Source organism: Ovis aries, chromosome 2 (genome assembly GCF_016772045.2).
Source record: "Ovis aries strain OAR_USU_Benz2616 breed Rambouillet chromosome 2, ARS-UI_Ramb_v3.0, whole genome shotgun sequence".
Taxonomy (NCBI): domain Eukaryota; kingdom Metazoa; phylum Chordata; class Mammalia; order Artiodactyla; family Bovidae; genus Ovis; species Ovis aries.
In genome coordinates this window covers 83,211,464-83,224,679 of record NC_056055.1, presented here as the reverse complement: position 1 = coordinate 83,224,679, position 13,216 = coordinate 83,211,464, and positions in this window count along the sequence as shown.

The window sequence follows — 13,216 nt, the reverse complement described above, 5'->3', positions numbered from 1 at the left end:
GGGAGAGCTGGAAATCCTCCCAAAAGATTTTCTGACATGGCCTTCATCAGTTCAGTAACTCAGTCCTGTCCGACTCTTTGCGACCCCATGAATTGCAGCACACCAGGCCTCCCTGTCCATCACCAACTCCAGGAGTTCACTCAAACTCATGTCCACAAAATCGGTGATGCCATCCAGCCATCTCATCCTCTGTTGTCCCCTCTTCCTCCTGCCCCCAATCCCTCCCAGCATCAGAGTCTTTTCCAGTGAGTCAACTCTTCGCATGAGGTGGCCAAAGTAATGGAGTTTCAGCTTTAGCATCAATCCTTCCAAAGACACACAGGACTGATCTCCTTCAGAATGGACTGGTTGGATCTCCTTGCAGTCCAAGGGACTCTCAAGAGTCTTCTCCAACACCACAGTTCAAAAGCATCAATTCTTCGGTGCTCAGCTTTCTTCACAGTCCAACTCTCACATCCCTACATGACCACTGGAAAAACCATAGCCTTGACTAGACGGACCTTTGTTGGCAAAGTAATGTCTCTGCTTTTCAATATGCTATCTAGGTTGGTCATAACATTCCTTCCAAGGGGTAAGTATCTTTTAATTTCAAGGATGCTATCACCATCTGCAGTGATTTTGGAGCCCCCCAAAATAAAGTCTGACACTGTTTCCACTGTTTCCCCATCTATTTCCCATGGAGTGATGGGACCAGATGCCATGATCTTCGTTTTCTGAATGTTGAGCCTTTAAACCAACTTTTTCATTCTCCTCTTTCACTCTCATCAAGAGGCTTTTAGTTCCTCTTCACTTTCTGCCATAAGGGTGGTGTCATCTGCATATCTGAGGTTATTGATATTTCTCCTGGCAATCTTGAGTCCAGATTGTGCTTCTTCCAGCCCAGCATTTCTCATGATGTACTCTGCATGCAAGTTAAATAAGCAGGGTGACAATATACAGCCTTGACGTACTCCTTTTCCTATTTGGAACCAGTCTGTTGTTCCATGTCCAGTTCTAACTGTTGCTTCCTGACCTGCATATAGGTTTCTCAAGAGGCAGGTTAGGTGGTCTGGTATTCCCATCTCTTTCAGAATTTTCCACAGTTTATTGTGATCCACACAATCAAAGGCTTTGGCATAGTCAATAAAGCAGAAATGGATGTTTTTCTGGAACTCTCTTGTTTTTTCCATGATCCAGCGGATGTTGGCAATTTGATCTCTGGTTCCTCTGTCTTTTCTAAAACCAGCTTGAACATCTGGAAGTTCACGGTTCACGTATTGCTGAAGCCTGGCTTGGAGAATTTTGAGCATTACTTTACTAGCGTGTGAGATGAGTGCAATTGTGCGGTAGTTTGAGCATTCTTTGGCATTGCCTTTCTCTGGGATTGGAATGAAAACGGACCTTTTCCAGTCCTCTGGCCACTGCTGAGTTTTCCAAATTTGCTGGCATATTGAGTGCCGCACTTTCACAGCATCATCTTTCAGGATTTGAAATAGCTCAACTGGAATTCCATCACCTCTACTAGCTTTGTTCATAGTGATGCTTTCTAAGTCCCACCTGACTTCACATTCCAGGATGTCTGGCTCTAGATGAGTGATCTCACCATCATGATTATCTGGGTCATGAAGCTCTTTTTTGTGCAGTTCTTCCATGTATTCTTGCCACCTCTTCTTAATATCTTCTGCTTCTGCTAGGTCCATACCATTTCTGTCCTTTATCGAGCCCATCTTTGCATGAAATGTTCCTTAGTATCTCTAATTTTCTTGAAGAGATCTCTAGTCTTTCCCATTCTGTTGTTTTCCTCTATTTCTTTGCATTGATCACTGAGGAAGGCTTTCTTATCTCTTCTTGCTATTCTTTGGAACTCTGCATTCAGATGTTTATATCTTTCCTTTTCTCCTTTGCTTTTCACTTCTCTTCTTTTCACAGCTATTCATAAGGCCTCCTGAGACAGCCATTTTGCTTTTTTGCATTTCTTTTCCATGGGGATGGTCTTGATCCCTGTCTCCTGTACAATGTCATGAACCTCAGTGCATAGTTCATCAGGCACTCTGTCTATCAGATCTAGTCCCTTAAATCTATTTCTCACTTCCACTGTATAATCATAGGGATTTGATTTAGGTCATACCTGAATGGTCTAGTGGTTTTCCCTACTTTCTTCAATTTAAGTCCGAATTTGGCAATAAGGAGTTCATGATCTGAGCCACAGTTGGCTCCTGGTCTTGTTTTTGCTGACTGTATAGAGCTTCTCCATCTCTGGCTGCAAAGAATATAATCAATCTGATTTCAGTGTTGACCATCTGGTGATGTCCATGTGTAGAGTCTTCTCTTGTGTTGTTGGAAGCGGGTGTTTGCTATGACCAGTGCATTTTCTTGGCAAAACTCTATTAGTCTCTGCCCTGCTTCATTCTTCATTCCAAGGCCAAATTTGCCTGTTACTCCAGGTGTTTCTTGACTTCCTACTTTTGCATTTCAGTCCCCTATAATGAAAAGGACATCTTTTGGGGGGGTTAGTTTTAAAAGGTTTTGTAGGTCTTCATAGAACCGTTCAACTTCAGCTTCTTCAGTGTTAGTGGTTGGGGCATAGACTTGGATTACTGTGATATTGAATGGTTTGCCTTGGAAATGAACATAGATCATTCTGTCGTTTTTGAGATTGCATCCAAGTATTGCATTTTGGACTCTTTTGTTGACCATGATGGCTACTCCATTTCTTCTAAGGGATTCCTGCCTGCAGTAGTAGATATAATGGTCATCTGAGTTAAATTCACCCATTCCAGTCCATCTTAGTTCACTTATTCCTAGAATGTCAACATTCACTCTTGCCATCTCCTGTTTGACCACTTCCAATTTGCCTTGATTCATGGACCTAACATTCCAGGTTCCTATGCAATATTGCTCTTTACAGCATCGGACCTTGCTTCTATCACCAGTCACATCCACGACTGGGTATTGTTTTTGCTTTGGCTCCATCCCTTCATTCTTTCTGGAGTTCTTTCTCCACTGATCTCCAGTAGCATATTGGGCACCTACTGACCTGGGGAGTTCCTCGTTCAGTATCCTATCATTTTGCCTTTTCATACTGTTCATGGGGTTCTCAAGGCAAGAATACTGAAGTGGTCTGCCATTCCCTTCTCCAGTGGACCACATTCTGTCAGACCTCTCCACCATGACCCGCCTGTCTTGGGTGGCCCCACAGGGCATGGTTTAGTTTCATTGAGTTAGACAAGGCTGTGGTCTGTGTGATTAGATTGACTAGTTTTCTGTGATTATGGTTTCAGTGTGTCTGCCCTCTGATGCCCTTTTGCAACACCTACCATCTTACTTGGGTTTCTCTTACCTTGGATGTGGGGTATTTCTTCACGGCTGCTCCAGCAAAGCGCAGCTGCTGTTCCTTACCTTGGACAAGGGGTATCTCCTCACCACTGCCCCTCCTGACCTTGAACGTGGAGTAGCTCCTCTCAGCCCTCCTGCGCCCACACAGTGAACACTGAAAAGAAAGCAGCTCTGTAGAGGAGACAGACATGGTGGCTTTTCAGAGGCTTATTGCAGGATCCCTGGACATAGGATACCTTTAAGGTGGGTGACTGGAACTTTTACTTTTGGGGGAAAGCCTCAGTGTTACTGAAACCACTTTTCCTCCAATGGAAATGATGTTTGTTACTCCTTCCCTTCTTTCCCTCCCTGTTTGATTCACTCCAGACTCAACCCTCTCCACGAGTTTGCTGTTCAGGGACTATAGTTCATTCATCAGATGTGTGCTGAGCGTCTGTGATTGACCACTCCCACAGCCAAGTCTCAGAGATTCAGAGAGGCCTCCAAAATGCCCTGCCTCCACAGTGCTCACCAAGGCTTAATGCAAAAGTTTTCTTTCTATTCTTTGATTATCATCACCCCCAACCTCAGACCAGGGGTTGGCAAACTATGGCCCAAATTGGCATAAATTTGGCCACTGACCTGTTTGCTTGCTTTAAAAGCATTCTTTTTAATTATGGCAAAATATTTGTAACATATAGTCTATCATCTTACGTATTTCTGAGTGTACAGAGAGCAGCCCCAGAACAGGAGCAGTGGGCACAGGTGGTTTCTTCCCCGAGGAGCGGCACGGGTCTTCCATGGAGCACAGATCTGATGTGCCTGTAACAATGGCGCCAGTTTCTCCACTACTTATAACTCGCCAGGTGCTTGCCTCCTCACACTTCATCTACACAACAGCCCTGTCAGTCTGAACCACGAGGGTTCCAGTTTGGCAGAGGAGGAAACCCGGTAGCTTGCCTCAAGTCACACGACTAGACTAGTATTTGTGGGACTCCAGGGTTGAGCTTAGGAAGTCCAGCACTAGAGCCCCACACCTCCCACACACCTCCCAAGGTGCCGTCCTGCCCTTGACCTTAGAAGCGATGCACAGCATGTGGGACCCACTGATGGAGCAACGAATGGCTGAAGTGAATACTGGGAGCATGCGGAAGGACACTGCGCCACTGCGCTGCAAACACTGGACCATGGAAGTCTCTTTATGTTCATCTCCATGTCCTCAGGATAGCCCTGGGCATATTTGCTTAATTGATTGAGTGGAACGCACCATTTCCACAGATATGTCAGCATACGCCTCTCTGAAGAAGGGAGAAAGGACGCTCACATTTAGCAATTCCTACAAGGTGCTGTGAAATGAGAGCTAGCGTCTTGTTCTGGTCTCACCTCTAGACGTAACGTGGTTCCAAGTCATTAAACCTTGTTATTTCCCCACGTGTCCTTGCCTTTCTCACCTCCGTGCTTCTCCTATTGCTGTTCCACCACCACGAATCCCTTCCTGTTTATCTCCACCTAGAAAACACTCATCCCTGTGGCAGTTTGGATGTCACCTCCTCCAGAGACACTCCCTACGAACCTCTGGGAGGATTTCCTTCTCTGTGTCCTGCAGGGACACACTTTACCTGGCCTTCAGGAGAGCACAGCTTCTACATCAGTATCTAGCCCAGCACTTGGCTCTCTGAAGGAATGTAGTAAAAGTTGACTTAATGAGCAAATGAACGTATGGGTGAATGTTCTTAAGAGGTTCTTCATGCACAAAGAACCTTTTAAATTCTCCAGAACCACTTTCCCTGAATAAGAAAAATTTCCCAAGCTGTTTCTCCTTCGCGATTTACCTCCTTCTATCTTTATTTTTTATTTATTAAAAATATTACTTAATGGAAAGTGACTGACCCTTAATTTCCGACTTTTTATTATGCCCAACTGAGTGCAAATAATCCCTTTCACTACTTTGTTACTTTTTTTTCAATATTCAACACACATATTACTCATAAAAATGTGACTTCCTGCTTTATTTCCAGGGTAACACATGAGGGTTCCATAAAATCTACTGGAGAAAATGAAATGTAGTGCAGACAGGAGATTTTATCTATTCACTGTGGCTCCCCACTGTCGACTCGTATCGTGTAATTCTACTTAGCACTTCTGGGCCCATTTCCTCCAAAGTACTTTCCAAGCATTACCTAAGTGATGTGGTGAATGTGAGCGGATGGGATGCCAGGAACTTGAGCTGTAAATGTTGAACTGTTAAACACAGTTCTGAGGAAATTAGATTTTAGAGTTGGAAAAGAAATATGGTCCTGACACTTACACCCTGTCTCAATTCAAATGACCAAACTTCCACCTTCCTCCAACATCTCCTCTGTGGGGACAAGGGGATATTATATTAAATGCAAGGGTAACCGCGAAGTGGTGTTCCAAAGATTATGGAAAGCTATAATCCCCAATGGGCAGCCACATGAAAAGACAATTTTTTTCCAGGATTGTTGGAAAAAGAACTGCCATCACTCCATAATCAGGGCATAGAACACTATACTTGGAAGAGCCGGTTCATTTTAAGAACTACCAATATTTTAAATGATAATAATGGCAGTCAACATTTATTAAGTGTCTACTGTATGCCAGGTGTTTTGTATACAGTATCTTTAATTCTTTTCACGAATCTTAAAACAAGGTAATGATTCTACAAAATTGAAGAGTTTTGGCCAATCTCTATGATTCCTTCTAGCTTCAATCTAGGAAGATTCTCTCACAGAAGAAGGAATCCTTTTAGAAAATGTCACTGAGGGGAGAAAGCTAGAGACTAAGGAATTCTTCACACAGTCAATTTGTTCATTGCTTTCTGATCTCATGGAAAAGTCTGGAAGTTTCAGGTTAGCACAGTTGTGACTCTTGAGGAGTTGGATTAGAGGGTACTAGCCCACTCCAGTGGAGAAGCAATGGCATCCCACTCCAGTACTCTTGCCTGGAAAACCCCATGGATGGAGGAGCCTGGTAGGCTACAGTCCATGGGGTTGTGAAGAGTTGGACACGACTGAGTGACTTCACTTTCACTTTTCACTTTCATGCATTGGAGAAGGAAATGGCAACCCACTCCATTGTTCTTGCCTGGAGAATCCCAGGGATGGAGGAGCCTGGTGGGCTGCCATCTATGGGGTTGCACAGAGTTGGACACGACTAAAGTGACTTAGCAGCAGCAGCAGCCCACTCCAGTACTCTTGCCTGGAAAATCCCATGGGCGGAGAAGCCTGGTAGGCTGCAGTTCATGGGGTCGCTAAGAGTCGGGCATGACTGAGCAACTTCACTTTCACTTTTCACTTTTCACTTTCATGCATTGGAGAAGGAAATGGCAACCCACTCCAGTGTTCTTGCCTGGAGAATCCCAGGGACGGGGGAGCCTGGTGGGCTGCCATCTATGGGGTCGCACAGAGTTGGACATGACTGAAGCGACTTAGCAGCAGCAGCAGCAGCTTACAGTTACTGCTTTACAGACTTCGTATCACTTGCAAGTTCTAAACAATAAACGTAGTTGATTTAGGAATTTTAAAATATTACAATGAGAAAATAATGTAAGGATTTTTTGTAATCCAGGTCCTGTTTTCGTGTGTTGCTTTGCTGTCCCAACCCTGTGTCAGCTGCAAAGCCCAGCATCTCCAGTTCAGTTCATCCTGCAGGTGGGAGCATGCTCGGTGCAGTTCGTCAGTGCACCCACAGCATCTGGCAGCTGCCCAGCACCTTGTTGGTGCTCAGCTGTTCTTGTTTGAATGAGTTCTCTATAGGAATCTGAAACTTACTGCTTTCCTTTCAATGAACATATAAAAAAGTAAAAGCTCTAGTTGTCTTGAGACCAGTGTGGTATTTGGTGCCTGAGTTTCCATTTGTGTTTAAGACTGCCCTTGTAACAAGTGATCCAGGCTGATGAAAAAAGAAAATTAGTCAACCGGGTGTGTGTGTGCCAAGCTGAACTGAGGCTGACAACACTGCATCGGGCTGTGTGGAAAGATGACTCACAGACATCCCCAAGCCCTTCTGCGATTACCTTGCAGAGCTCGAAAGCACCCACTGTCACTGTCAGGACCACGTGACCTAAACCAGTGATTTCATGTCAGCCAGAGACTATCACCTGTCATGTTAATGCACTTGACTTTCATGGGGTTTGCATTTTATTTTTAACTTTTAGCTTTGGAGTTATATAAAAGCCATCAGCAACACTGAATCTTACTTGTGTCTATATATAAGTAATATTAAAATAATTTAAATCAAACACTGCACGTGTATGTGTGCTAAGTTGCTTCAGTTGTGTCCAACTCTTTGTGACCCAATGGACTGTAGCCCATCAGGCTCCTCTGTCGGTGGAATTCTCTAGGAAAGAATACTAGAGTGGGTTGCCATGCCTTTCTCCAGGGGATCTTCCCAACCCAGGGATTGAACCTGTGTCTCTAATGTCTCCCACCTTGGCAGGCAGTTTCTTTACCACTAGCACCATGAGGTCAATTTTTTTAAAAATCATTTTGGAGAAATAATTGTTTGTGAATGTATTAAACCAGAAAAAAAAAAACAAAGACAGAGCCCTTTGACATATACCCTGAACTATTAATCCATAGTATGGCTGTCTTTGGTCAATTAGGTAGAAATACACATAATAGAGCTCTTACCCACTCCACATAGTGCCCTTATGACAGGATATACTCACAGACTTTCATCGGCTGTTTGTCAAAGTCAAGACACAGAGAGTCCTGAGCAGTCTCCTCACCTGTCTAGTAACCCTCCTAGATGTTCATGTGAGATATTTACTGAGGGCTTACTGGGTACCAGACCCTATTCTATAGCCTTGGAATCCCAACTGCTGGGACTGTGAGCACAAGCGTTCCAGACTCTTCCTTAGACTTCCACCCAGTAAGACTCTACCATGTATACTGCTTACTCAACTGCATACAATTTCTATCATATGTTAAATATAGTGATATATCCCCACTCCAGTATTCTTGCCTGGAAAATCCCATGGACTGAGGAGCCTGGTGGGCTGCAGTCCATGGGGTCACTAAGTCCATGGGGTCACGGACACGACTGAGCGACTTCACCTTCACTTTTCACTTCCATGCATTGGAGAAGGAAATGGCAACCCACTCCAGTGTTCTTGCCTGGAGAATCCCAGGGATGTGGGAGCCCGGTCGGACACGACTGAAGTGACTTAGCAGGAGCAGCAGCAGCACAGTGATATATGTGTGTGTGTGTGTATATATATGTGTGTGTGTGTTAAATATAGTGATACACAGGCAACTGGAAATGGGATGTAGGCAGTTTCCGCCTTCCCCGAGACTTGAACTCCACTCAGTTAAGCTCTCATTGTGTCCTTCTTGCTTCAGACCTGAGGTGAGGCACTGTCCACTTTGCTGGGCTTTCTCTTTCTGCTCAGCTGCTTTCTCTGCTGGGTCCAGGAGACCTGTGTGATTTTGCCTGAACTAGGCCATGTGAAGGAGTCCAAGACAGCCCCCTGGAGGATGAGAAGCCATGTGGAGAGAGGTCCCAGCTGTGTCACCTGTGACAGCTCCTGTGGTTTCCTTAAAGACTGTTAGCTGAAAAAGTGGTGATTTTAATTTTATTTTTATGTTGGAGCACGATTGCTTAATAATGTGTTAGTTTCAGGTGCACAGCAAAGTGATTCAGTTATACATGTATCTATTCTTTTTCAAATTCTTTTCTTATTTAGGTTATTACATAATATTGAGCAGAATTTCCTATGCTAGACAGCAGGTCCTTGTTGGTTATCTGTTTTTAATATAACAGCATGTACATGTCCATCTCAACTCCCCAGTCTATCCCTTTCCTCCTGGTAATTGTAAATTCATTCTTTAAGTCTATGAGTCGGTTTCTGTTTTGTGAATATGTTCGTTTGTATCATTTAAGATTCCACATATAAGCGATATATGATGCTCGTCTTTCTCAATCTGACTTCCTTCACTTAGTGTGATGATCTCCAGGTCCATCCATGGTGCTGCACGTGGTGCCATTTCTTCTTTCCAGTGACGGACATTCTGCTGTATGCGTGCCGCATCTTCTTTACCCAGTCTCTGTCAGTGGACACTCAGGTTGCTTCCTTGCCTTGGCTATTGTAAACAGTGCTGCAGGGAACACTGGGGTGCATGTATCCTTTTGACCCTTGTGTTTCTCTGAACATGGACCCAGGAGTAGGATTGCTGGATCATAATAGTAACTCTATTTTCAGTGTTTTAAGGAACCTCCCTACTGTTTTCCTTACGTGCTATACCAATTTACATTCCCCAAAACAGTGTAGGAGGGTTCCCTTTTCTCCACACCCTCTCCAGCATTTATTGTTTGTAGACTTTTTGGTAGACTGGCCATTCTGACTGATATGAGGTGATACAGTAGTTTTGCCTGTATTTCTCTAATAATTATCAATGTTGAGCATCTTTTCATGTGCCTCTTGGCCACCTGTATGTCTTCTTTGGAGAAATACGTATTTAAGTCTTCTGCCCCCCCCCCTCTTTTTTTTGATTGGGTTGTTTACTTTTTCTGATGTTGAGCCACATGAACTGTTTTTAAATTTTGGAGTCTAATCCTGTGTTAGTTACATCGTTTTCAAATATTTTCTCCAACTCTATGGGTTGTCTTTTTGTTTTGTCTGTGGTTTCCTTTGCTGTCCAAAAGCTTTTGAGTTTAATTAGGTCCCCCAAAATGGTTGTTATTTTAAGCTGTGAAGTTTTGGAGTGGTTTTGTTATTGGTGAAAGCTAATTGATAAGGTACTATTTGTAATTGCCAAAGACCAGTCCACTTGCATGTCCAACAGGAGACTGGTTAAATGAAGCTTCATTCATTCATGCATTGAAAAATGAGATAAGCAAGAATAATGACATTGATATATGTTTACTGACATGGGAAGCTATTTTTGATGTAAAATAAGCTTATAAAGACTTATTAAGACTATATAAAATATTTTCTTTTGCATAAAAAGTCAAAAGCTAAACAAACAAGCTATGACTATGTCTGGCAAGTGAACATTAGATTGTTTCTAATGTCTTTTTCTGATCATTTAAAAAAGGTTTTAATATTAATTCTTTGGGTATCTCTTTTATCTTGTTTATCTACTTGAAGGGAAAGAAATAATGAGGGTTTTGTTTTATGTAGATGAGATAGTGAGTGCAATTTGATTTCTATAGGTAATATTTTAATTAACTAACTTTTAAAAAGAGCCATTGTCTATATCTACACCCTGGCCCCCAAAACCATGCCCATTCCTTTTCTCTCCTCTGCTTTGTGTCTTCTGCATCCCTGCTCTCGGGCTCCTTTTTGTGTTTCTCTGCTTTTCCAGTTTCCTCCCTGAGGTTGTTGGTCTCCATGAAAGCATTCATTTTCATTTTATTCTTTGCTTCCATCAAGCACCTTTCTATCTTGGGTTCCTGTGCCAGATCTCTGTTTGTGGATGAAACCTAACCACACTTGGCTACAGACAGACTTTTGCCTGAAAGCAAAGTAACATGAGAAGACTGAGGACAAGACTGATACTACCAAGTGCATGGGGATGGCAGTGATGGGGAGGTAGGGGTTGGCAGAGTTAGTGGATGGGAAACATGCATTCAGGTTCAGTGTCAAAAAATAAGTGCAATGATAGCATGTTGCAATACGCACTGTCCCCAATACCTGTTTAGTATTTACACTGTGGCTTTGACTAACAAGCTGAATTTCCTTTTTTAAGTTCTAATTTTGAGGTGGGCAGGCAGTCCCTTTTTTACTGATGGAAATACTGAATACCAAAAATGACTAAGTGACATATCTTAGGGTGAAGGAAAATGTGGTGTCAAACTCCATCTTCTGATCACCACCAGTGGTCTGTGTACTTTTGTACAAATAGACACTCTGAAAGAAATAGTGTGGTTACACAGCTGGGTATTTCTACAAGCAAAACGACAATTTGCTATTTAAAATGTAAAACAGCAATGAAAATGATTAAACACCAAAAATAATAATTAATGGACTTAGATTGGGAAAATAGCAATAGTATTTGTCCCTACATTTCTACTTATCTTCCTCTCTCTGCATTCATCTTTGCCTAGAGTTTACATAAGTAAAAGCACCATGTTTGTGATGCATTTTGGGGCAATTTCTGAGTCTTTGTATCAGGTTTTTCAAACACTCAATCAAAATGCTAAGTGATGCAGTTTAATTATGTGGTTTTGTGAGCTTCGGGATGGTTTTTATTTTTTAAATTGGTTCAGCCTCACATTTTCCCTACTGAGGCTTGGAGCTATGAAATCTGCTTAGTGGAAGGTAATCCTGCACAGGGAGTCATTCACTGTGCCTGAGGAGAGGAAAAAGGAGGGTTTCATACATTATCCGTGTAAATGGCTGTGCTGATGCTAAATTGTAACAACTATTAAATGTGTATTTCTCCATAATCACAGATGAACTGCTTTCCTGGTATAACCAAAGATTTATCTATTTTGGGTCCTTTAGTACCATGTGATAAGTATGGAAATAAATTCCTCAAGCTATATAAAATCAGACTAAAGCATATCTCCCTTAAATGTGCTAAAATCTGTGCCTAAGTTTCTGTCTTTTATTGGAAACCACATCTCATTGAGTTATGCGTTTTTCTGGCTGTGTTTCCTTATAACTTATTACCTTTAAGTCTAAATATATTGAAGGAGCAAATAGCAGTGATACTAAAATAATGTTGGTTAAACTAAACATTTTATTTTTCATCACATGGAAATTGTCTCATACCTTTGGTGAACTCCACATATTACTCCCCACTCCTCCCCATGAGTGAAGGTTGGAGGCTAAAGCACCACTCTGGGAGAATGGTGGGTGAGTGAGTGAAGTCGCTCAGTAGTGTCCGACTGTTTGCAACCCCATGGACTGTAGCCTACAAGACTCCTCTGTCCATGAAATTTTCCAGGCAAGAATACTGGAGTGGGTTGCCATTTCCTTCTCCAGGGGATCTTCCTGACCTAGGGATTGAACCTAGGTCTCCCACATTGCAGGCAGACGCTTTAACCTCTGAGCCACCAGGGAAGTCAGAGTGGTGGGTGGGAGTGCTTAAATTCAAAGGGAGAATAGTGTACAGTTAGTTACCAAGTCAAATTAGTGCTTTTAGATATGATGTGCAGAAGCTGTTTGCTGATTCATGATGTCCTCACTATTATGTACCAAGAATTGTGCTAGGACAGAATCTTGCTGCTGCTGCTGCTAAGTCACTTCAGTTGTGTCTGACTCTGTGTGACCCCATAGACGGCAGCCCACCAGGCTCCCCCGTTCCTGGGATTCTCCAGACAAGAACACTGGAGTGGGTTGCCATTTCCTTCTCCAATGCATGAAAGTGAAAGTGAAGTTGCTCAGTCGTGTCCGACTCTTAGCAACCCCATGGACTGCAGCCCACCAGGCTCCTCAGTCCATGGGATTTGCCAGGCAAGAGTACTGGAGTGGGGTGCCATTGCCTTCTCCTAGCACATCCCTGGTTCATAGTCAGTTCTCATTAGATGATAGTTAACATCATCATCATCATTACTATGGAGAAGTGAGTTAACCCAGTTCATACAACTGATTGTAGAAATTCTAGGAGCAGAAGGAATTGCAGACTCTCAGTTCATGGTTTTTCCATTATACAGTGACATCTGCGAAGATAAGACCACTGAGAAGCCAGCCTTCTGGCATCTTCCAGGCTTGATCCAGGCTCTGCCCCCATTGCGTAACAACAAACTAATGACCACATTCCCTTTGTAGTTGTGAAAGTGACATTCCCCTGGGAGGGCAGGAAGCTCCTCTTCTTTCTCTGTGAATGTGGTCTGACATAAGTCAAGTGGAGAAATTAGAGGAGGAGATAGAGGAGCGAGAAGGATGGACTGCATAAGGACAGTAGTACCAGAGAAAGGGCTCTCTATCTCAAGTGAGAGATGTTAGAAAACC